This window comes from Castor canadensis, chromosome 6 (genome assembly GCF_047511655.1).
Source record: "Castor canadensis chromosome 6, mCasCan1.hap1v2, whole genome shotgun sequence".
Classification (NCBI taxonomy): domain Eukaryota; kingdom Metazoa; phylum Chordata; class Mammalia; order Rodentia; family Castoridae; genus Castor; species Castor canadensis.
In genome coordinates, this window is record NC_133391.1 from 64,702,200 (window position 1) to 64,725,016 (window position 22,817).

Sequence of the window (22,817 nt, forward strand, 5' to 3'; positions counted from 1 at the left end):
TTCATCAGCTTGTGACTGGCGACGCCAACAGCCAATCGTGGTGGCGCCAAGGCCTCGGGCGGCCGGGGGCGGTGCCTAGCACGTGGCCCCGCCCCTCAGTCTGATCCAATCGCCTGTGGCGGAGGGCTGGCTGCAAGACCCGCTGAGGGCGAGGAAGTTGACTGTAGCGAAGTGGGGTGGCTGCTGGCCGTCGCTGCGGGGCCTGCAGTAGTGGGACCTGGACGTCTGCGGAGGATGGCTGCTGTTCCGGAAGATTTCTGGCTGAGAGAGGTCGGGAGCCCCCACAGCCACTGCGCTTTGGCACCCTATGGGGCAAGAAGTTCAACCGTGGGCTGAGACCGGGATGACAACGCCGGTAACTGGCGCCTGCTGGAGGCGCGGAACTTGGCAGCCCCAAAGGAGCCCCTGTCGTCGGAGGAGGCTGAGGACCCTAAATGGGTGAGTCCCAGGCCAGGTCACCGAGCCACCGGTGGAGGCCTGGGTCGTGCTCTGAGAGCTCCAGGCTCCCTGGAAAAGATTCCGATCTCGCTCCAAGGTTATCTCTGAAACAAAAGTCAGGCCCCACAAACCTCCCGGAAAGTACCATACACGTCCTCTTCTGACCCTTTCCCTCCACAACACCTTACCGAACGCCTAGGTTTTCACAGCCGGGGGGTGGGGGGGGGGCAAACGTGAGGCTATAGCGCTGGAAGGCGCCAGAATCTGTGAGACACTCCCCCTCCACTTCCATACCCTCCTTCACGCCACCCCTCTGGCGGATTGCCCTTCTGGATGCCATGCTTGGTGGTGGCTTCTGCTGCTGTCTTCTTAGTCCACCAGTGTTCTGGAGAGGCCAGATCATCACCCATGTTCGGGGACAGGAAGCTACAGAGCAAGCCACATCTGTCCTACTCCACACTTCCCCTTTGGAAGTCCCTGGCTGGGACAGAGATGAGTCAGCTCAGGTAAAAGAAGGATATGATGAACCTGAGCTCTCATGGTCAGTCATGGCAGCGTTTTCAGCCAGGTTTTAAGCCCTTACCCTGGGTGCAAAACACACACATGTGCGCACACACACAGCCGCAAATGTAGAATCAAAGCAAGAGGATTGGGTGTTCTTGCGTTCCAGCTGCATCCTAGAATGTAAGCAAGCCCTAGACTACTGGGTATGGCCTCTCTGTGCCTAGAACTGCACCTGCCACTCAACCCACTTTAGTAGGAATGCAAAAATGAACTTCGGGAAAGGGGCCAGGTTCTTGGTGTCTTGACATTCACCTGTATCCCTCCCCATCCTCTTGCTTCCTCCAAGCCCTTGAGAACATTGTCTCTCTCAGATCCCAGAAGTCCTAAAGGGTTAGTCTTTAAGCATAGGCAACTATTCTTGTGCAAGGGAGCTGCAGGTGTTCCTTCAAGAGCCATCTGGCCTCCATAAAGTCTTATATCATAACTGACCTCTCATGAGAAGATTCTGATGTCATCAGTAAGAAGGAATGCAAAGGGCCAGCCTGTGATTGGAAAGGAGTGAAATGGCCCCTATGACAGGGGCCTCTTAGGTTAGCTCTGGCCTGGGTTTATTTCAACTCTCAGCTCTTTCTCAGTGGGCAAAGGTCCATAGGCAGGCTGCCAGAAGAGCAAAAATAGGGTCTGGACAGTCCTTAGCAGGCCCTGAAAAGTTGGGTCAATGATGCCTAAATTGCACATATTTGAACCTCTCACTGCCTAATGAACTAAACAATTGGTACAAGTGATGAAGACCAGCTTACTCAATTCCAGGGGTTATGAAGGAGAATGGCCTTTGCCTACAAGGAATTAGAAGTAGACTACATGAATTGAAGATATGAGCCTCTGCCCAGGTTGGGATGGGGAGTAGGACTGTGGTGTGGACAGGGCTGGAAGTGGCAGACAGGAGGAGAGAAGGCCTAGGAGATTCTAGGCCTTCCTGATTCTATTAGTGTGTTAGTGAGCTTTCCATTGCTGTGACAAAATACCTGAGAAAATCATCTTACAAGGAGGACAGGTTTATTTTGGCTCTTAGTTTCAGAGGTTTCAGTTGCTTGGCCTCTTTGGTCAGCACAGTGCATCAGTGCAGGAGCTCTGGGTGGAACAAAGCTGTTCACCTCAATGGTGGTCAAGAAGTAAAAAGAAAGAGGGAGAGACCACCTTCCCACTATCTCCTTCAAGGAATGCCCCGCCATGGCCTAACTTCTTTTTACTGGGCCCCACCTCCTAAAGTTCTACCATCTCCCTATGGCTCCACAGGCTGGGGAACAACCCTTCAGCTTATGAATCTTAGGGGCCATCCAATCTTCAAACTGTAGCAAGCGCAAAAATTTAACTTGAGTTTGTTTTTAAAACTGTATTCTTTTGTTTGCTTTCACTAACCTCTACAAGCCTTTCTCTCATTGAAGGCTTCCAGACAGCATCATCTTTAACTGAGATTATTAGGAATTTCTCATGAAGAAAGATATTTTCTTGAATTTGTTTTCCTCCCACACTCCTGTATGTAACCAGAGAAGTTTGCCAACAGAACTTATCATATTCACACACTGTGAAGGTCTTTCATAGATACTAATGGTTTTTTAAAAAAATCATCTTGGAGGGACTGGAGGTGTAGCTCAGTGGTAGGAGCACTTTGCCTAGCATTGGTGAGTGCCCAGGTTTTATCCCCAGCACTGCAAAACCTACAGAAAAATACAACCTCTCCCCCAAACAACAATAAAACAAACAAACAACAACAAACCTTTAAAATACCATGGTAATAGGAGCCAAGCAGTGGTGACTATACATATGGTATAGATAAGCATGAAATAACTTGTTAGATGATGAAAACATGAAATAAAGGAAATTTCCTTCTGTGAAAGAAACTAGAATTAAACAGGTGACTTTCATGTCTTGATTTCTAAGGTTTGCCATTTGTTTCATATATACATGTCCAGCAATGGTTCTTGAACAAGTAACCCATCCCATTTTCTCTTGTAACATGAATGGCATGGAAAAGACAGCACATTCAGGTTATATTTATATTTCCCCACCATCTTTTTTTTTTTTATTGTGCTGTGTGGGAGTACATTGTGGCATTTACAGATGTTCTTCAAATATATCATACTTGAATTCACCCCCTCCATCATTCTCCTTTATCCCCTCTCCCACCATGCCTGGAATAGTTTCAACAGGTATCATTTGTCCATTTACCTACATGTATACACAGTATTTGCACTACAGTCACCTTCCCACACCCTTTCTCCACATCCTCCCCCGTCCCATAGTACCAACCTCCCTCCTCTCAGGCAGGCCCTGTTCCACCCTCCTCTTATCTGATTTTTTAAATGAAAAAAAAAATAACATTTTTGTTTGTTTAAGATAGCTACACAAGGAGTTTCCTTGTGACATTTCCATGTATGTATGTATATTTTTCTTCTTTCTACCTAAGTTCCCTTTTTATAGTGACTTCAATGGGTTTAAAAATTCTATATTCATTCTTGTATAGAGAGTACCTTGACCATATTAACCTTTGTAACTCCCTTCTTTTACACTCCCCATCTCATAAGCATGACCTGTCTTTCATAATATTGCTGTACTTGTATTAGGTCTGTATTCCACATATGAAAGAAAACGTGGCTTTTAGCCTTCTGAGCCGGCTAACTTCACTTGAGATGATGTTCTTCAGTTCCACCCATTTACCTGCAAATGACAAAATTTCATTCTTTGAGGCTGAATTGAAATTCCATTGTGTATAAATACCACATTTTCTTAATCCATTCGTCAGTAGTGGGGCACCTTGGCTATTTCCATAGCTTGGCTATTGTGAACAGTGCTGCAATAAACATGGGTCTATACCATCTTTTATTGCAATTGGCTTTCTACAAGAGTTTATTGCTTAAACATAAGACTTAACATTCCTAGGCATTCTGTGTCACAGCAAGTTGGCTGTTTGCTAGTTCCTATAACAATGTTTTGAATTTGGGCCATCCTAATACTCAATAAGGGAAAATTAGACCTGTCCCTTGTCCAGGTACTCATGCTAATGCTACCTATATGAAATAAACAGAAAACCATGAAAGACTGGATGTGGAAGTTACTTGTTTAGCTACAACCTATTTCATGAAAGGAGATTTCCTTCACTCAGAGAGATGAGGAAGTTTGTGAAATGGCTTGAGAATGAAGAGAGTCAGATAGAACCAGGGAATGTGGGCTTGTCCCATTATGGAGGGTAAGCAAATTTATCTGCAGGCATTGTCACCCCTCTGATACTAAAACAACATTTTAGAACCTTCTAAATTTCAATTCAATGTGATTGGTAGTAGTCAAGGGTTCTTATTTGTTCTGGCAGTTACTTAAACTCTGTTTACCCTCTCTTCCTTGGCCATAAAACAGCTGGCAGAATTGGCCTACTATGTTTACAGCTTCAGGGGATCCCCATAACAGTGGTTAAGATGCACTGCAAATGCATTGCACTTAGAATAGTACTGACTGCCAAAAAGGAGAAGAAAGTGAGGTTGAGATGGGAAAATAGTGTGCTCTGAACAATTCTTTACACATGCAATTTCCATCTATTTCAATCTCATTGGATTCTTATCCTTCTGTAAATGGAAATGAGGGAAAAGGGCCCTTCACCATCCTTCTTTGATTACCAAATGTTTTGGAAGCTGTTAAAGGGAATGTGTCACCAAGATAGGAGTAGTTGTAGAAGCAGAGATAGAGTCGAGGGAAAATTTTACTTAAGTGAATAGTATTTTTCCTTTTCTTCTATTCCCACCAGCTCTCTTAACATAGATTTGCTTTGAAAAATTGTTCATAATTTAGAGAGGACTACATGAAACATCTTAACAAAGAAATTTCTAAATTCTGTCAGAAGGTAAAATTCTAATACTAACTCTGCTATGGATTCATTCAGAGATCTTGGGCAAGTCATTAACCCTTCCATATCTTAGTTTCCCATGTATGACACTGCAGTGACACTTCTGACCAATTTCATAGAGATGAGAGAGATAACTAATGATAAGGCATTTTGAAATGTTAATTGCTCCATAGACTACAAAATATGATGTAGGTGTTTTTGGCAAACTAAGTTATGGTGTAAGTTTGTATATAACAAGTAGAAGATATTTTTGTTAGGAGAGGTCTTACTGGCCCAGTATCTTCAGAGAGAGTGACACAACCCACAAAACAATGTTATCTCATTACACCTGAATGCAAAAGCAGCTTCCCCATTTGAGAGTTACATTACCACAGGTCCAAACTAAGTTGAATTGTGCCAACAGAAATGGAAAGGGAAGGACAGTTTTTGTTCTGTAAAAACTTGGGATTTTATCATACATTCCCAGAAGAAAAACTACATTGAACTTTTTAAAAATTGACACCACTAAGGACAACCTGCTGGGAGACTACAAGGATCTTGAAAATGAAGGCCTGATATAAAGCTGACAAACTGGTCAGGAATCCATAGAAGATATTTTAAATAAACAATCCTAGATTAAAAACTTCATCACAAAATGGGTAGCCCTGAGGGATTAGACAGCCATTTGGAAAGGGAGGATCATATGCTTGAGGAAAAAAAAAAGGATCCTATTAATGCAGTTCTCCAGAGCAACAGAAGCAATAGGATATACATATGTATGTACAGAAAGAGTTATTATGAGGAATTGGCTCACGTGATTATGGAGGCTAAATGGTCCCACAGTCTGCCATCTGCAACCTGGAGACCCAGGAAAAACAGAGGCTTAACTTTAGCAAGAGTCTGAAGGCCTGAGAACTAGGTGAGCAGATGGTGCAAATTTCAGTCAAAGAGTGACCCAGCTCATGCAGGCAAGCAGGAAACCAAAGGTTGATTTCCTCCTTCCCTTCCTTTTTGCTCTATTCAGGCCCTCAACAAACTGGATGATGCCCACTCACATTGGGGAGGGCAGTTTGCTTAATGAGTCTATTCAAATGCTAATCTTACCCAGAACCACTCCCTCACACACACATAAAATATATTTGATCAGGGCATTCTGTGGCACAGTCAAGTTGACAAAATTAACCATCATAAATGAAATAAAAACAGGAGGAAGTTCTCAAGGTATGAAGAGTATGAGGTTTTGGGACTCCTATAAGCAGAGGCTTGGATTTTTCTACTTCCTACTGTGAGGTCTTGAACAAATAGATTAGCTTCCCTGAACCAAATGAAGGGGGCATGGAGGTGATTAGGTTTGTCTCATTAACTTGGTATGAAGCTCAAACAAGACTAGCACAAGGCCAGGCTTATAGAAGGCACTCTATAGATAACAACTCCTATTGACTGACTGATTGGCAGTCTGGGAGTTGAACTCAAGACCTAGCACTTGTTAGATAAGCATTTTACCACTTGAACCATGCCTCAGTACCTTTTCTTTTAGTTTGTTTTTCGGATGGGTTTTGTGCTTTTGCCAGACTGGAATCCTCCTTCTTCTGTCTCCTGAGTAGCTGGGATTACAGACAGGTACCACCCCAACTGGCCCCTAATATTTATTGAGTACTTACTATATGTCATGCTCTATTTTTACCCTTTTACATCTAATGACTCACTTGATTCTCATGATAAGCCTGTGATGTCACTATCATCTTGTCTTCCTCAGGGTTTCTAAGTTGAATGACTATTCTAGAAATGATATTTTGCTATGTACTAAAAGTCAAAAGTCTTTTGATAGGAACTGGAGATAATTTAGGAAAATTTATTTTTACATTGGCAACTTCTTTCTTGAATATATGAAGAAAGAAAATATTTTAAGCTTACCTTGCTTTCATGTGGAAAGAGAGAGTCTACACCTTTCCTGATACTTAGGAAGTCAAGTTGCAATGGGTACTTAGTAGTACAAATAACACAACAAAGTAAGGGAGGGTTCAGAGTTTGAAACAAAGAGGGCCATAGAAAACAAATAGTGCTTCCAAACCCCAAATCATTTCCCAGATTTCATTGTGAGCTTCTGAAAGATTTGGGCTCTGAACAGCATGCTCATCATCTGGGTTTCAGACTTAACGTGGGCCAGCTCCCTCGAGGCGGCAACACTGGAACAATGACTGGCCAGCCAAAGACCGAAAAAAATGGGTTATCCTTTAGAAATGAATTGTATCATTAGTTATTATGAATATCCTAAATTATGACAGATTCACGTGTAAGTGTGCCAGAGAAAAGTAGCCGTGAGCTATAATACACAAAATTGTTTATTACCCAAGAGAATCTAGGTGCTAATGTGGATGGTATTGCATCTGTGAAATTCTGAAACCCACAAAGGATTTGAAGATATAAAGCCAAATAAAACATAATACAGAGGGAAATGATTTTGATTATGTAACATTTATATATAGCATTTCATTTTACATTTTCAAATTGCTTTTCAGTCATTGGTTTATTCTTCACAGCGCACCTGGGGAGCACATCCATGCTGTTATCCTCTGTTCATAGCTGAGGCAACTGAGACTGAGAGGCAAGGTGTTTTGTCCAAAAGCACAATAGGGACAAGGTGAGAAATCGCTCATTCATTCAATCAGCCGTCTATTCAGCACTACTCTTGGCAAGGCACCAAGGTCTGTGTGGTGGCAGTACACAGCGATGGGTAGTGTCTACATGTCCTCTGCTTGCAGTCTGCTGGAGCAATAAGTGGTTTATCAATCTGGAGTGCTCCGGACAGCGAGGATAAAGGTTTAGAGGAGGATAAGATGAGTTTTCCAAGATTCCTAGAGATAGTGGGATTCAAGGCCCTTAAGAGATGGTTGGAATTTTGCAAATGGAGGCTGTGGGTGGTGGGAAAGACAGGAAGATGAGCAAATTCAAGACACACTGGAGAATGTCTGACTATCATGGAGAGTTATGGGGAAAGATTAGAAAGAGCAGGTTTTTCAGGTCAGTAAATGCCCAACTCTGACATATGCATTTCAGTGTGTGGCTATGGGGGGTAGACTTGTCTCTGACTTCTCTCACTCATTCATTATTCTAATATGTGCTACAGTGACTGTGAATATGTACTAGTCTACAAGAATTTTTCCTCACATTGGCCTTTCTAAACTTCACATCATTCTAAAAGGATAGTTCTTATTACTCCTCTTTTAATAGACAAAAGAACCTCTTAAGCTCTGCATGCTTAGAGTTTGAAAATTACCCATGAGATTATGTAGCCAGCAGATACAGGATTTGAAAGCAGGTCTCTAGACTTCCTCATAAAAGAACAGGTGTAGATTCTGGAGTATGTATTCAGGATATTCAGGAAACCCATCTAATAATGTGCCCCTTGCGTTAGCTCAGTGTCTTCTCAGAAATAAGTCCATAGGAGAGAAATAAAATTAATTCCTGTACACGTAGGTCATTGTATGTTTAACTCACTCCAGGTTAAAAAGAAAAATGGCATTTTCCCTTATTTTTCTACCCTACAATTACAACAGATATCTGCATTTTGATGACATTAGTTTTGTGAGGTGCTTTATGGCAGTGCCGGTACATGCTAGGCAAGTGCTCTACCACTGAGCTATACCCAAGCCCCTTTTGTGGGTATCTAATATATTCTGATTTCAGTTTAAGCCAAAATCAATCAGTCAGTCAATCAATCTCTCTCTCTCTCTCTCTTTCTGTCTCTCTCATTGGTAAATTCAATCCCTAATCTCTTTTCCTTAGCACTCTAACCTAACCTATTTTAAGGTCCTATGAGGTCTGTATCTCTGCTTGCAGCTTTGTCTATCAAGAAATAGCTTTTTCTACTCATAATGTAGTAGAATCCTATGAATGAAAAGTCTTCTGAAGAGCTTGACACACATTACTTTACATACATTGCTCCAGAAATTACCTGAAGGAAATCTAAATGTTGTAAATGTGTTGCTTTTGACAGTGGCTTAAACATAATTGAGATCTCTTTTTTCACTTTTTTCTTTTGGCAGTATGGGGATTTGAACTCAGGGCCGTGTGCTTACGCTCCCCCCGAGTCAGGGCCCTTCCCCCACTTTGCTGTAGTCACTTTTTGGATAGAGTACTGCCTTTAAACCCAGAGCCAGCTCGGACTTTGATCCTCTTCTGTCGGTCTTCCATGTAGCTTGGATTATGTTCTCATGCCACCATGCCTAGACTATTTACTAACATGAGGTCTCTAGCATTTTTTCTGTAACTGGTCCTAAAACACAATCCTCCTGGATCTCTGCCTGGCCCTAATTTTCACTCCTGAAAATGGACATTTAGATGGGCAATTTTCTAAGGTTTATTTAACAGTATATGAGATTAATAAGAAGAATACATTTTTTTTATCATCTTAAGTTATTTTTTTTCCTCCTTTCATTTTGAACCATGATAGATCCATGGATGAATTTAAATTTATTTATAATATTCTATGAAATGTAATTTGTAAATATGTTAAAAATACATTTATTTGGTGGGCCATTGAAATGACTTTTATGAATTAGTGGGATTTTTCTACTGACCTCACATGGCTGCTCCTTACATTTTATTTTTTTTCCACATACTGTTGTTGGCTCAAATGACATTTGAACTGTAGATTTAATGTTTATACTTTCTGATGTTTATTTTCTTCAGAAAAGTCATGGTACATTTTTATAAGGAATTTCTTAGTTTTTTCAGCCAACTTATTCATTAACAAATGTTATATTCATTTGGCGATAAGATATGTACATATATCCCATCATACTTATGAATGGTTACAAGTTTACAGATTAACAAATTTGTCCTTTATGTTGAGAATCAGTATAGTTATACTAAGTAATGCTGTTTATTTCTCATGTAAATTATACTTCATTCTTCTAATAACATGTTTTATTTTATCATAATTTTACATTTATTCATAATACCAAGATTCATCATGGTGGTATGAGTGTCCTCTTTCCAGAAAACAGTTTTTGTCAAATAAAATGTAAAGACTGAGGAAAAGAGAAAAAAAAAAAAAAACCGCTTTTTCCACTGGGTGTAGTGGGGCAAACTAGTAATCCCAGCACTTGGGAGGCAGAGGTAGGATGACTGTGATCCCGAGATAGCCAGCATTAAAGGGAGAGTTCAAGGCCAGCCTGGACTACAAAGCAAGACCCTGTCTCAAAAAAAAGAAGATAGAGACTACTAATTTTTACTGTTTAATCATCCAGACTAAAATATAAGTGAGAGGAATAGTATTGTTAACCCAAAAATATTTAGAGTGGAAACAGATTGCTTATTTAAATCTTCCTAAAGAAAATAAGAGGTCCTCTGAGAGGTGAGTAGTTACTTAGGTAACATAAAAATGAAAACAAAAAATTTTAACATTTTAAGTAGGGTACTTCTTATTGATCTGGTTTTGAGGAAGAATTTTTTTTTTTGGAGAATTCCTGTCCATGACCAGTGAGAAGTCTCTAGAGCAAATTTCTACCACAAATGACGGGACACTGGTGACCTGCTGAATGGAGACAATTGGGAAACCACCAAAATAGGGCATTTTGAAAGCCAAAATCCAATACACAAAGTCTGTCTGTCTCAATCCTCTCCTCATCTGGCTCTGCCCAGACTATACTTTATGACCCAAGTCAAGGAGACTCATGAATAATTGTTGAATGTTTCTCCAGGTTTGTTTGTTTTGTTTTGTTTTTAGGAAGTTAAAAGAGAGAAAACAAAGTTAATGTGTAAGGATGATAGTTTTACCTAAGAGCTTAAGGCTCTTCCTGAAAAGATGTGGAAAACATGGGGCTGGTGTGTGGCTCACACCTAGAATCCAGCTACTCAGGAGGCAAAGATCAGGAGGATTATCGAGACCCCACTTCAGTAAAACAAGTTGGGAATGGTGGTGCATATCTGTAATCCCAGCTACTCAGGAGGCTTAGGTAAGAGGATGGAAGATTGAGGTCTATCCTGGGCAAAAAGTACAAGACACTATCTAAAAAGCAAAAATAACAAAAACAAAAGAAGGATTGGGGACATGGCTCAAGTGGTAGAGTACCTGCCTAGCAAGCATGAGGCCCTGAGTACAAACCCAGTATCACCAAAAACCAAAAAGTGGAAAACAAGCATTAGTCCAGCAAGTTGTGTCTGACTGCTGTCCTTTCTTTAAAATACCATGACCTTTTTTCCATTTTCAAGGAGAACAATGGAGTGGGACACAGGTAGCCTATGTTTCATTGAGGAAGACAATAAAATAAGTTCATGAAGCCTTAGCTTCTAGATCTACAGAGCAGAGGAACTCTTACCTTGAGATACAGAACTCTGAAAGACTCAGAGGAAATGATATCACTTATTACAATCATTTGCATCTCTTTACAAGGAAAAAGTCCACAATGCACACTTCTGGGGATTTCCCATATTGATGGAAGAAAGTGTTAAGGATACTTAAGTGAATCCCTTTAAAGGCATGTATTAGCAATAATTTTTTCTAACTACTGGAATGAAGTCTATACGGCCTTTTGTCCCCCTAAAATGTTAGCAACAATTCTGAGATTCTCAAAGATTACTGAGGTAAAAAATGCTGGAAATAACCTTATTTTTAAAACAATAACTGCATAAATATAGTTTCCCCAACCAACGAGGCTCATGCCACAGAGGCTCTTTTCACTGGAGCTTCTAAATTCTCATTAGGGTCTAATACTGTCACAGATAGAAAAATGTGTGAGAAGTAAAAATGGATTTTAACTTGCCAGCTGCTGGAGGCCAGTCTAAGAGTCCCCAGGAAACTGGCCTGTCAGTGTGCATACCTTGGAAATGTCTGTGGGGAAAGTCTTGTCCTGACTCAAGGGCCCAAGGTTACAGCAGCACTGCAGGCATCTCAAGGAACTCTTGGCAGCCTCCACAGCAAGGACCACAGTATCATCCACAGAGATTGGGACTAAAAAATATTTGTTAAATAGAATTTAATTGTTGGCAAATCCTGGGGCATACAACCTAAATCTTCAGGGACCCAAAAAGAGCATGGTCAAGGTCAAGTGACCTAGTAAGGTCCTGCTGGCTTTAGGATTCATCCCTCACATCAACTGGGGAGGAGAGCAATCAGGGCACTAATTCTCATTCATAGTCAAATAAATTAATTGTAAATGAACGAATATGTAAAATCAACCTGGCCCTTTAAATTATGTGACCCTTTCAAAGCAAAATGGAAAAAAAGGAAACACCAAGTTTGTTTTCTGCTTTCCTTTTTCAGGAAGCTGAAAGTATAGCGCAAAAGAGCCCTTAAGTGTGGGTCAACATCCTTACAAATCCTTCCCCCAGTTAAGTCCTGACCCTTATATGGGGGTCAGGGATATATGGTGAGAATGGGGAGGCATTCTCACCCTTTCCCAGTGTGAATAGATGTGAAGGCTCATTTTGACCACATATTATTTCAGTCCCATAGGAGAAATGAAAAGAGGCTAAATGTTGCCATGCAGACCTCATCAGTAACATAGAACACAATTTCAGGCTTAATGTCAACAATGGGTAAGTAGTGTCAGCTGAAAGACTTGTGCGAACATGCATGAATGTTTTCTAAGAATATTTTTCAGATGAGTGCACTTATAGGCATAATCTCTAATTGCATTATAAATGATAAATAGGAGGCTAGCAAATGTACTTCAGGGCTGTTTATGTACTTATTCACTGACCCAGGCTTCCTGTGACTGCAGGTTGTGTCTGCTCATTAGTCTTGGTGATGACTGGGAAATACTTTGGTGTTGGGAAGAGATTTTTCAAATTAGATGCTAAAGGTTGTAGCAAGGCCTATTTAAGTGTTTATGTTGGTATTTGTCTCATTTTAAAAGTCTATGACTAGGACTTCATGCCTGTCTAATAAGTATGCCTGTAACATTTTTATATTTACCGAGTGCTTTATAGGCTCCCATTAGTCTCCATAATACCCCTGGAGGGTGGGTCAGTATTACTATCTACAGTTTACAGATGAGGAAATTTAAGACACAAAAGGATTATATGATTTGTACAGTGTCACCCAGCTTGCAAACCTAGCTAATAAAAGATGGCTGCAAAGCTCTTTCCAAATAAAAAGTGCTTATAAACTTTAGGTACTATTAGTAGGCATGATCCCAGGATGAGTAAAGTACTCTTCAGGAGTAAGGTGTACCTAGATGCTCCATACAGCTAGTTTCGTATTTTTTTTAAAAACTTCAAGCTGACTTTTGAAATATTTTCAAACCTGCAATACACCAGAAATATCTAGAGTGTTTAGAATATGCAAGCACATAAGCTCATACTCGACCTACAGAATCATAATCTGGGTGGTAGAACCTAGATCATTTGTACCTTGAAAAAGCTCCATGGGAGGTCCTGATGCTCAGCCAAAATGAAGAACCAGTACTCTAGACTCTAACAATAACCGCGGTAAAACAAGAGCAACCACAAAACCCCATGGAGTCAATTCAGGAGAAAATGTTTGGTGTCTTCCAGTTCAGAATTATTATTAGCAAAGGAGGCACATCCATGAAATAATCAACTGTAGTAACCATATGTGGATCCCAGGAAATCGTGCAGAGATTTAAGTTTATTCAAGAACTACCCGTCTTTTGAAATTGATAATTTACTGGGTAACTTTACTGGTCCAGTTTTGGGTTATTATTTATTCTACTTTAATATTGTTATTCTAAGGATCAAAATCCACATAGTAAAAATATATAACAACTGCCCATTCATCCATCTGTGAAACATATTTGAATACATGCTATGTGGAAATTTCAGAGTGATCCTTACCCATAGAAGTTTGCAGTCAATAAAAACCTTACAGGTAAAACAACCATCTACCAAACAACCAACCAAATACCCTAGAATACTAAGCCACACATATTAAATAGTAATCCAAAAGTATAATCAAAGTATTAGATAGGTAGTACTAACAATTGCTAAGAATTGGAAACAACTTAAATGTCCATGAAGTAATAAATGAATATATAAAATCTGGTGAAACCATACAATGAACTATTATTCAATAATAAAATAGGGCTCGGGATATTGTTACATGGCAGAGTGCTTGCCTAGCACGCATAAGGCTCAATTCCTAGCACTTAAAAAAAAAAACATAATAAAAGAGAATAAAGTAGTCATACATGCCACAACATGAATAGAACTTGAAGACATTACGCTATGTGAAAGAAGCCAGAAACAAAGGACCACATATTGTATGACTCCATTTATGTGAAATGTCCTGGATAGGCAAATCTATAGATAGAAAATAGATTAGTTGTTGTCTAAGGCTTGGGAAGGATGAGGGGAAACGGGGAGTGACATCTAATAGGTACAGAGTTTCTTTTGGGGGTTATAAAAATGTTTAAAAATTAGTTGTGACTATACTAAAAACTATTAAATTTTATACTTTAAATGGGTGAATCACATGGTGTAGAAAAACTCAATAAAATACATAGACAGATACATAGATCGAGCTATTCAAACTTACAGGAAGGAATGATTAGTTTGGATTGGAATAAAGTGGTGAAAATCTCCTGAAGGAAATGGCATTTGAGCTGAGTCAAAAAGGGTAATTTTTGTAAGGTACACTGGGTGGAGGGAGGGAGCCATGTTCCAAGAACAAAGTGCCTTGTTTTCACATAAAGTCAGATTGGACTAGATGGGGACTACATGCAGGGTTTTCACTGCCACACTGAATTCCATAGTATGTTTTCCCTTTTTGGCAATGGACAGCCATGAGCATTGGTGAGTGGGTTGGTCAGATTCAGCTTGGAAGGATCAAAAGGTGGATAGAAGATGGGGTGTGGGAGAGCAGTTAAGTAAGGGAACTCATTTAGAAGGAAGGCTATTGGAGTGTACAGGTGAGAGATGATGACAGCAGTGAGGACTGAGATAGAGACAGACTTGAGAAAATAGTTAAGAAGTAGAAACATACAATATATTGACATTGAAGAGCAGGTGAGAAAGCACAGAACATATACAACAATATCTTAAATCTCATAAGGGAATTGGTCCTTTTTGATAAATTATTTAGAATCACAACGAAAAAACTATTGTTTTTGATAGCCTTCAGCCAAATAGTAGTAGTTCCTTAACACCTTGTTGAAGAATTTGATTACAGAGACCCTTAAATTTCTTAACAAAGGAATGCTTATTGTGACTCAAGGGTGGGCCAATGAGAAAAATGCTATTCTACCATTCTGTGAAGCTTTGACAAAAAGCAGACCTTCCCTTGTTGATGAGGCAGTCATTTATGCCTATTCTGAATGACTTAAGTATTTGCCTCTTGCTCAAATAGCTTCCTAGAAACACTTCCTCTGGTGTGAGCAACTGGGATTTACTGTCAGGGCAACACCTCCCATCCAACGCCCACACTGACTCTTGGCTCTGTCCTCTCTGGCAGGTGTTCATAAGCAGCATTTTGTTTTGCTTTCAGGCTCTAAAAGGCATAGGCTGCATGTATCATACATTATAACTTTTCCTTAGAAGTGTTCTGATAGGGAAGATTTGAAATTGTGGAGTCTCAAGGATGCAAGAGTAAAGATTGCCTTTTTTCTTAACTGTGCAAGACCACACCTGTGTTTTCCATTCAAAGGAAAGGCAGCCAATACTGGGCAAGGTCAAAATAGAAATAGTCTCTCCCAGTGCATGGCGGTATACTGCCTGGGGATCTATCAAGGCTTCCTTTGTGGGCTTTGGAATGTATTGCAATGACACTGCTGGCTGCTAGCAGAATTTGAGAACAGTGTCCCTGACAAGGAATACCATTTAGAATGCCACTCACTGAGATGTGCTTATCTGTGCCTGTCAATGAACAATGATTACAACAAGCCATGTTCAATCAAAGTTGTTAGCAGAGCTAATTACAAAATCTCAGGTGGGGAGAATCCCATCAGCCACCCCTAAAGGGTGTGCATCACAGGTTCAAACAGGGGCTTCACAGGTAAGCAGTGAAATTCCTCGTACATGAGACTGCTGTGGTTGAATCTCATACTTCATTTCTGATGCCTCTGAGTAGTTCTGTGGTTTGCTCTTTGCTATAGTTTGAGTCTGGAATGCCTCCCAAAAGTCAATGAAGTAAGTCTTGGTCTTTAGTCCATGGTACTATTGGGAGGTGTTAAAATTGTTTGGTTTTGGTTTTTGGCAGTACTGGGGTTTGAACTCAGGGCCTTGTACTCGCTAGACAAGCACTCTACCACTTGAGGCATGCTTCCAGCCCTTTTTGCTTTTAGGTTAGTTTTAAATGGGGTCTTAACTTTTTCCTGGGCCAGGCTGGTACCACAATTTTCCTATCTATGCCTCCCATGTAGCTGGGATAGCAGATGATGCCTCAATGCCTGGCTTGCTTGTTGAGATGGGGATTTTGCTAACTTTTTTAACTGGGCTGGTCTCAAACTGCAGTCCTCCTGGTGTTCACCTCCCAAGTAGCTGGGATTACAGGGATAAACCACCATGCCCAGCTGGGAGGTGGTGAAACTTTTAAGAGGTGGGACTTAGTGGGAAAAAGTTAGATCATTGGGGGTTTACCTTTTGAGGGGATATTGGGATTGGTAGAGTAATAATGTCGCCATTTTGTGAATCCACGGCCACTTTATCCTCAGGCCTCACTTCTTTACCTTGTTGATTGCCGGCTTACACCACCACGATCGGAGACTCCCGCACATGCACTAACTTCCTCAAGCTCCCTCTTCTATAAAAGCCACGCCTAGCCCAGAGTCAGCCCTGCGCCATCTTTCCCCGGCCAGCCTGGCAGTTCGAGCTTGCCATTAAACCTTGCTCTTAGACGTGAGACTTTTCTCATGAGCTTTCTTTGTGAGTGGAGTTTTTCCTAACAGGGATCCCGGCCCCCTTTCTGTCTTTGTCTTTGTTTTCTAGCCACCATAAATTGAGAAGCTTCCTTTGCTATGTACTTTCCACCATAACACACAGCCTTGCCATGGGCCCAAAGGCAACAGAGCCAACTTATCATATGTTGGAACCCCCAAAACTATAAACCAAAATATGCCTTCTCTCTCTTAAGGTTATTATCTAAAATATTTTGTTACAATAACAGAAAGCTGACTAACACATTCCTCTTCAGATATGTCTCCCTTTCCTCACTCTTTGGTACCTGTCACAACGTAAATTCATCTCCAGTTGGAGGGGTGGAAGAAGCCCCCAGGAATCACAGAGCCCAGCTCCTGCACTAATCTAGTCTCCTGTCTTTGTGTCCCTTGCCGCAGCCCACTTCCTCAAGGTCTCCTCTTGTTCCTCTATGAGACACATGACTTGGAGGGACATTGGCCAATGAATAAGCTTTCCCACTGTCAGACTGGGACTTCAGAGTACACTTGCAGAAGAGAATCAAAAAGAATCTGTAAGAATGTGTCCTGAATTTGTCTTAATCTGGGTCTCTAAATACATTCCTGTTCCTGCTGAAAACCACAGTATGCTTCTAATCAAGCAAGGCATGTCCACGTATCTGATGGTGCTGTCAGTGATACAAAAGGATTGTATTGTGGATTTGGCAGGGGGAAAAGGGAGATTTATTTCTAAGGTTTGAATATTTATCTTTTCCAGATATGTAAAAAAATAAAGCATTAAAAATCAATGAAAAAAGATCATGGTTTGTGAACAGAAAGAACTATTCTTGATTTCAAAACAACAATAAAGATTTATAAGGACTTCAAATCCAAGGTTTTAAAAAGATGATTTGATAACAGCATGCCAGCAGGATCAGACCCTTAACTGCCCCCTCACGGTGAGGCAATGTCTCTACTTAAATGAATATCTTATGTTAACTGTTTAAATTTCCCCCTTTCTCTTTTCTCCTCCCCATAATTTAGTTTTTTTCAATGTTCAGCATTACTAAAAAATCTAAGTAGGGAACTGCACATAATTATAGGCTCTGCACCAGTGGTAAAGTGATGTTTCTTCCTAAGTATTTGTAGTCATCTGTTCTACTCTTCCTTCCTCCTCTGGACAATTTAGTTAGAATGACAGTAGCGTCCTTTACTTCTCTTGAAGGTATTCTTTGGCCTCACTTTGCATAAGATTATAAAACATGTCAAGAAATATAATATTTTACATGTACTTACTTATACATGTATAAGAAGAGGGAAATATGTAAATTAAATTTTATCTATTAAAGTTACTTGGTAAGGCAAGGAGATTTATTTATTTATTTTATTTTTATTTTTATTTTTATTTTTTTTTTCATTTTTCTTTTATTATTCATATGTGCATACAAGGCTTGGTTCATTTCTCCCCCTTGCCCCCACCCCCTCCCTTACCACCCACTCCACTCCCTCCCGCTCCCCCCCCCTCAATACCCAGCAGAAACTATTTTGCCCTTATCTCTAATTTTGTTGTAGAGAGAGTATAAGCAATAATAGGAAGGAACAAGGGTTTTTGCTGGTTGAGATAAGGATAGCTATACAGGGCATTGACTCACATTGATTTCCTGTGAGTGTGTGTTACCTTCTAGGTTAATTCTTTTTGATCTAACCTTTTCTCTAGTACCTGGTCCCCTTTTCCTATTGGCCTCAGTTGCTTTTAAGGTATCTGCTTTAGTTTCTCTGCGTTAAGGGCAACAAATGCTAGCTAGTTTTTTAGGTGTCTTACCTATCATCACCCCTCCCTTGTGTGCTCTCGCTTTTATCATGTGCTCATAGTCCAATCCCCTTGTTGTGTTTGCCCTTGATCTAATGTCCACATATGAGGGAGAACATACGATTTTTGGTCTTTTGGGCCAGGCTAACCTCACTCAGAATGATGTTCTCCAATTCCATCCATTTACCAGCGAATGATAACATTTCGTTCTTCTTCATGGCTGCATAAAATTCCATTGTGTATAGATACCACATTTTCTTAATCCATTTGTCAGTGCTGGGGCATCTTGGCTGTTTCCATAACTTGGCTATTGTGAATAGTGCCGCAATAAACATGGATGTGCAGGTGCCTCTGGAGTAACAGTCTTTTGGGTATATCCCCAAGAGTGGTATTGCTGGATCAAATGGTAGATCGATGTCCAGCTTTTTAAGTAGCCTCCAAATTTTTTTCCAGAGTGGTTGTACTAGTCTACATTCCCACCAACAGTGTAAGAGGGTTCCTTTTTCCCCGCATCCTCGCCAACACCTGTTGTTGGTGGTGTTGCTGATGATGGCTATTCTAACAGGGGTGAGGTGGAATCTTAGTGTGGTTTTAATTTGCATTTCCTTTATTGCTAGAGATGGTGAGCATTTTTTCATGTGTTTTCTGACCATTTGAATTTCTTCTTTTGAGAAAGTTCTGTTTAGTTCACAAGGCAAGGAGATTTAAAAGACTAACTCGAACGCTGTGATCACCCTGGACAGGTGCCAGCTTGCACCTGCCAGCTGAGGTTGTCTTGTACTGTTAGCTGAGAACTCAGTGGCATCCTTTGCTCTCCACCTTTTCTTTATTACTAGCTTAGAGAAACCTGACATTGCTAAAACCTGTAACTTGAAAATGCTTCACAGAGCAGGATCCTTGCCAAAGTCAGGGATCTTGCTAGTTTGCAAGACAAGGGATGTTGTGTAGAACAAAAGACTGATTCTAGACACCAGCAATCACAATGGGAATAAATTCTGCAAACTGCAGTTTCCACATCTTAATCTCCTTCGACCTTAAAAGTGAGACTGGCCTTATTTTGAGAATAATTTTACAAAGAAAATATAGGGTGAAGTGGAGTTAAATTCTAAAACTTAACTCATCTGGTAGTTCTTCCCCAACTTCCAATACCTCCATTACCCAGATTATGAATCAATGCCCACTTTTTCTTCTTAGCATTAAATTTGTAACAAAGAACATACACTAGTGCCTCACTGTAAGTGGTCAAGGAATAAGTTGTCTTGAATAAGGAAGTTTCACAGCTGAGGCTGCCAGGGTTCCTGAGTGGACTCACGTTATGTTGTTGCATTGTGAGTAGCACAACATGGTCACAAGCTCAACTGGCCTTTAGTTTGTATTATCTCAACTTCTTGGTTTTCCCCAATCATTAAGAAGAGTTCCTATTGATAGGTAGCATACACTATTTCTAAGGACAGAAAATTAAAACATGTCAACATGAAGAAGGGATGCTCTTGATTCACATCACAGGCCTACAGCTAGATTTCTTCTTATCACTTCTAATCTATGGACCGGAACTGCTCCAAATACTCCTCTGTGCTGCTATTCTCCATCTTTTGCTTATTTTCTCCCTTTCTTGATGGCTTATACCCTTCTGTGCTTTGGAATTCAGAAGTTTAGCATTGGTAGTCATCTTTTTTGAACCTAAGAGGGGTAATAAAATCCAAAAACATCAGTACCTAAACTGGATTGATCAAAATTCATTCTCCTTTTGCTTTACGTCCACAGTCAACATGCATTTCTGTGTCTATGGAGAGAGATCAGATCTGTGGCAGGCATAAGATTTAGGGTCACAGTATAAAGTATCCTGGTCTCTGTGTAAGTGAATCAAATATGCTTTTTACATATACCTGTGGACCACGAAGGGTTGCCATGATTTACTCTTCAGTGTCAGAGTCACCCTGGAGGATCACCTTTTGAACTCTGCTGCCCAGGGACTTAACTTTTCTAAGACAGCCTGAAGGTTCTAGCTAGCTCATCCTGGTACTGCCCCAAACTGCCAAGCTAATTAATTCTTTAGCTCTTCTCTGGATGATTCTTCTAAGAGGGTCAAGTGAGATATATATATATATATATATATATAAACTTCCTGAGAGATGGGAGATGCTCTGAACCATTTACTTATCATCTTTATGCTATTCCTTTCTGTCTTGCTCTTCTTCCTCTCCCCACCAAAACTGTTCTCAATAAAGTCAACATTTGTATCCATTTCCTATTGCTGCTGAAACAAATAACCACAATCACGGTAGCTTAAAGTAATACACATTTATTCTTTATAGTTCTTTAGGCTACAAGTCAGAAATAACTTTCACAGGACTTCAGTGAGGTCTATGCAGGACTAGTTCTTTCTGGAGGCTGTATGGGAAAATCTGTTTTGTTTTGCCATTTCTAGCTTCTAGAGGCATTAGCATTTCTAAGCTCATGACCCCTTTTTTGTATTATCTGTTTCCCTCCTGTGATTATATTTAGGACCCATCTGGATAATCCAGGATAATTTCTTCATCTCAAGATCCTTGTATCTGCAAAGTTCCTTTTGAAGATAAGTAACATTCACAGGTTCCAGGGATTAGGATTTAAATACCTTGGGGAACTATTATTTAGCCTATGGCAGCACTGATTTCCTAGTTTCAACTATTAAGTCTTCTTTTCAGTCCTATCTCTCTTGATATTTGAGGCTATCATTAACTCTAGGAAAAGCTCCTCCTCTGGCTTTCAAGATATCTTTATTTTTCAATTGACATGTTATCTTTATTGTCTGTCCCTCCTTCTAGAATGTAATCCTTGTTTGTTGCTGTTGTTTGTTGCTTAGAATAGTGCCTGGTGCTATCAAATCACCAAAGTCATCGTATAATAGAGATTAGATGAGCTTCTCCCACTTCCAGTTGTCACCTCTCATTATCATTTTCCTTCACTGGGCTTCAGAAAAGTATTCCTCAGGGCTTAGTATTCCCTGCTTTTTCTTAACATGTCAAGTGTATAGCATTCCAACCATACCTCAGATATGTACCTCAAGCCCACAACTCTTTTTGTCTTCTGATTTAATCTTTACCTGAATATACCAAAAGCATGGCCAAGTTTACTGTTTTCACCTTCCCATCCAAACACAACCCAAAACTATTTTTCTCCTCCTCTTATATTATGTCTTAGGGAATAAGTACCAGGTTTTACCCAATAGCAAAGCAAGAAGACTGTGAGCCATTCTACACCTCGTTTTCTATTTCTAAAACTTCCATCACAGTCCTCTCCAACCATCCAGCCAGCCATGAGCTTCTGCCAACCTCAGTCTTAAATACTTTTGATATATTTTTTTTAGGGGGGAGAAATAACCCAAACATTGTATGCAGATATGAATAAAAGAAAAAAAAATATATATCTTTCTAATTTCTGTCTTCAAGTCCTCTTTACTTCCATGGAGTAGGATAAAAATGAACGTACCACACTGTTCTTCTGGATTTCTCTTGAATATGTTATAATGCCACATCCTTTAAATTTTTTGGACATGAACCAGAGGTACTGGTCATTGCCTGTCCTGCTTCCAGTCTCTGATGGCAGTGACTGATTTACATACCACATGATCTTGGTCCCCATAGCCAATTGGGCCAGAGGTTGGCATCTGTCACAAAGGTTGCTTCTTTCATAGACTTAGTCAACTAGTTTATAACTTGGGTGGCTGGTTGTAAAATACAAGCTGAGTAGAATTTCCCTTTTGGTATTTCAGAAGCTGAGAGAAGCTGGACTGAAGCTTCAGAGCATTGTATTGCTGAACAGAAGCCCAGGAGTTACGGGCATGAGCAGACTGCAGTTTTGAGAAAGCAGATGCTGTGGATAAGCAATGCAGCTGGCGAACCAGGAGAAAACAGAGAAAGAAAGAAGCCAGGGAACTGTGAGAAGGGTATTGCCTCACTGCCAATGGTTCTTTAGCTGTACTTCCTAAAGTCTTTTCATAATGTGACTTCTATTGTCAGTGTCTACGAGATTGTCGTATTATTAAAACAAAACAAAACCAAAAACCCAAGTCTGAGTCATCCCTGTTTCTTGAAATAAATGGGCCAGAGTTAGGTGTTTTAGCAAACTCTTATAACATTATGGAACATCTGGAAGAAAGGCAGTGTGACTACTCATAAGGGCAGCAATAGGAAGTCCCAAATTCAGTGTTCATTCTAGTCCTTCTTAAGGTATTGGCTTAAGGAGGTAAAAAAATAACAAAGGTTCTTTGTTTCTTTTGTGGGTAGATAATGAGATTTTGGTGTCCAACTTAATCTGTATATAAGAACAAACTGAATAAATTGATACATGTAATCATAGTGTAATAAAGGAAAGTACTTGCTGCTACAAATATCACATGAAAAAGACTATAGTA

At 40.2% G+C, this 22,817-nt stretch overlaps 1 long non-coding RNA gene across 1 annotated transcript; it reads left to right on the forward strand.

The window, feature by feature from the left end:
* The first annotated feature begins 99 nt into the window (after positions 1-99).
* Positions 100-22,472, forward strand: LOC141424122 (uncharacterized). The gene is made up of 2 exons (XR_012448991.1): positions 100-438; positions 22,176-22,472. It is a non-coding gene; the product is annotated as an uncharacterized lncRNA (long non-coding RNA).
* Positions 22,473-22,817: the final 345 nt, after the last annotated feature.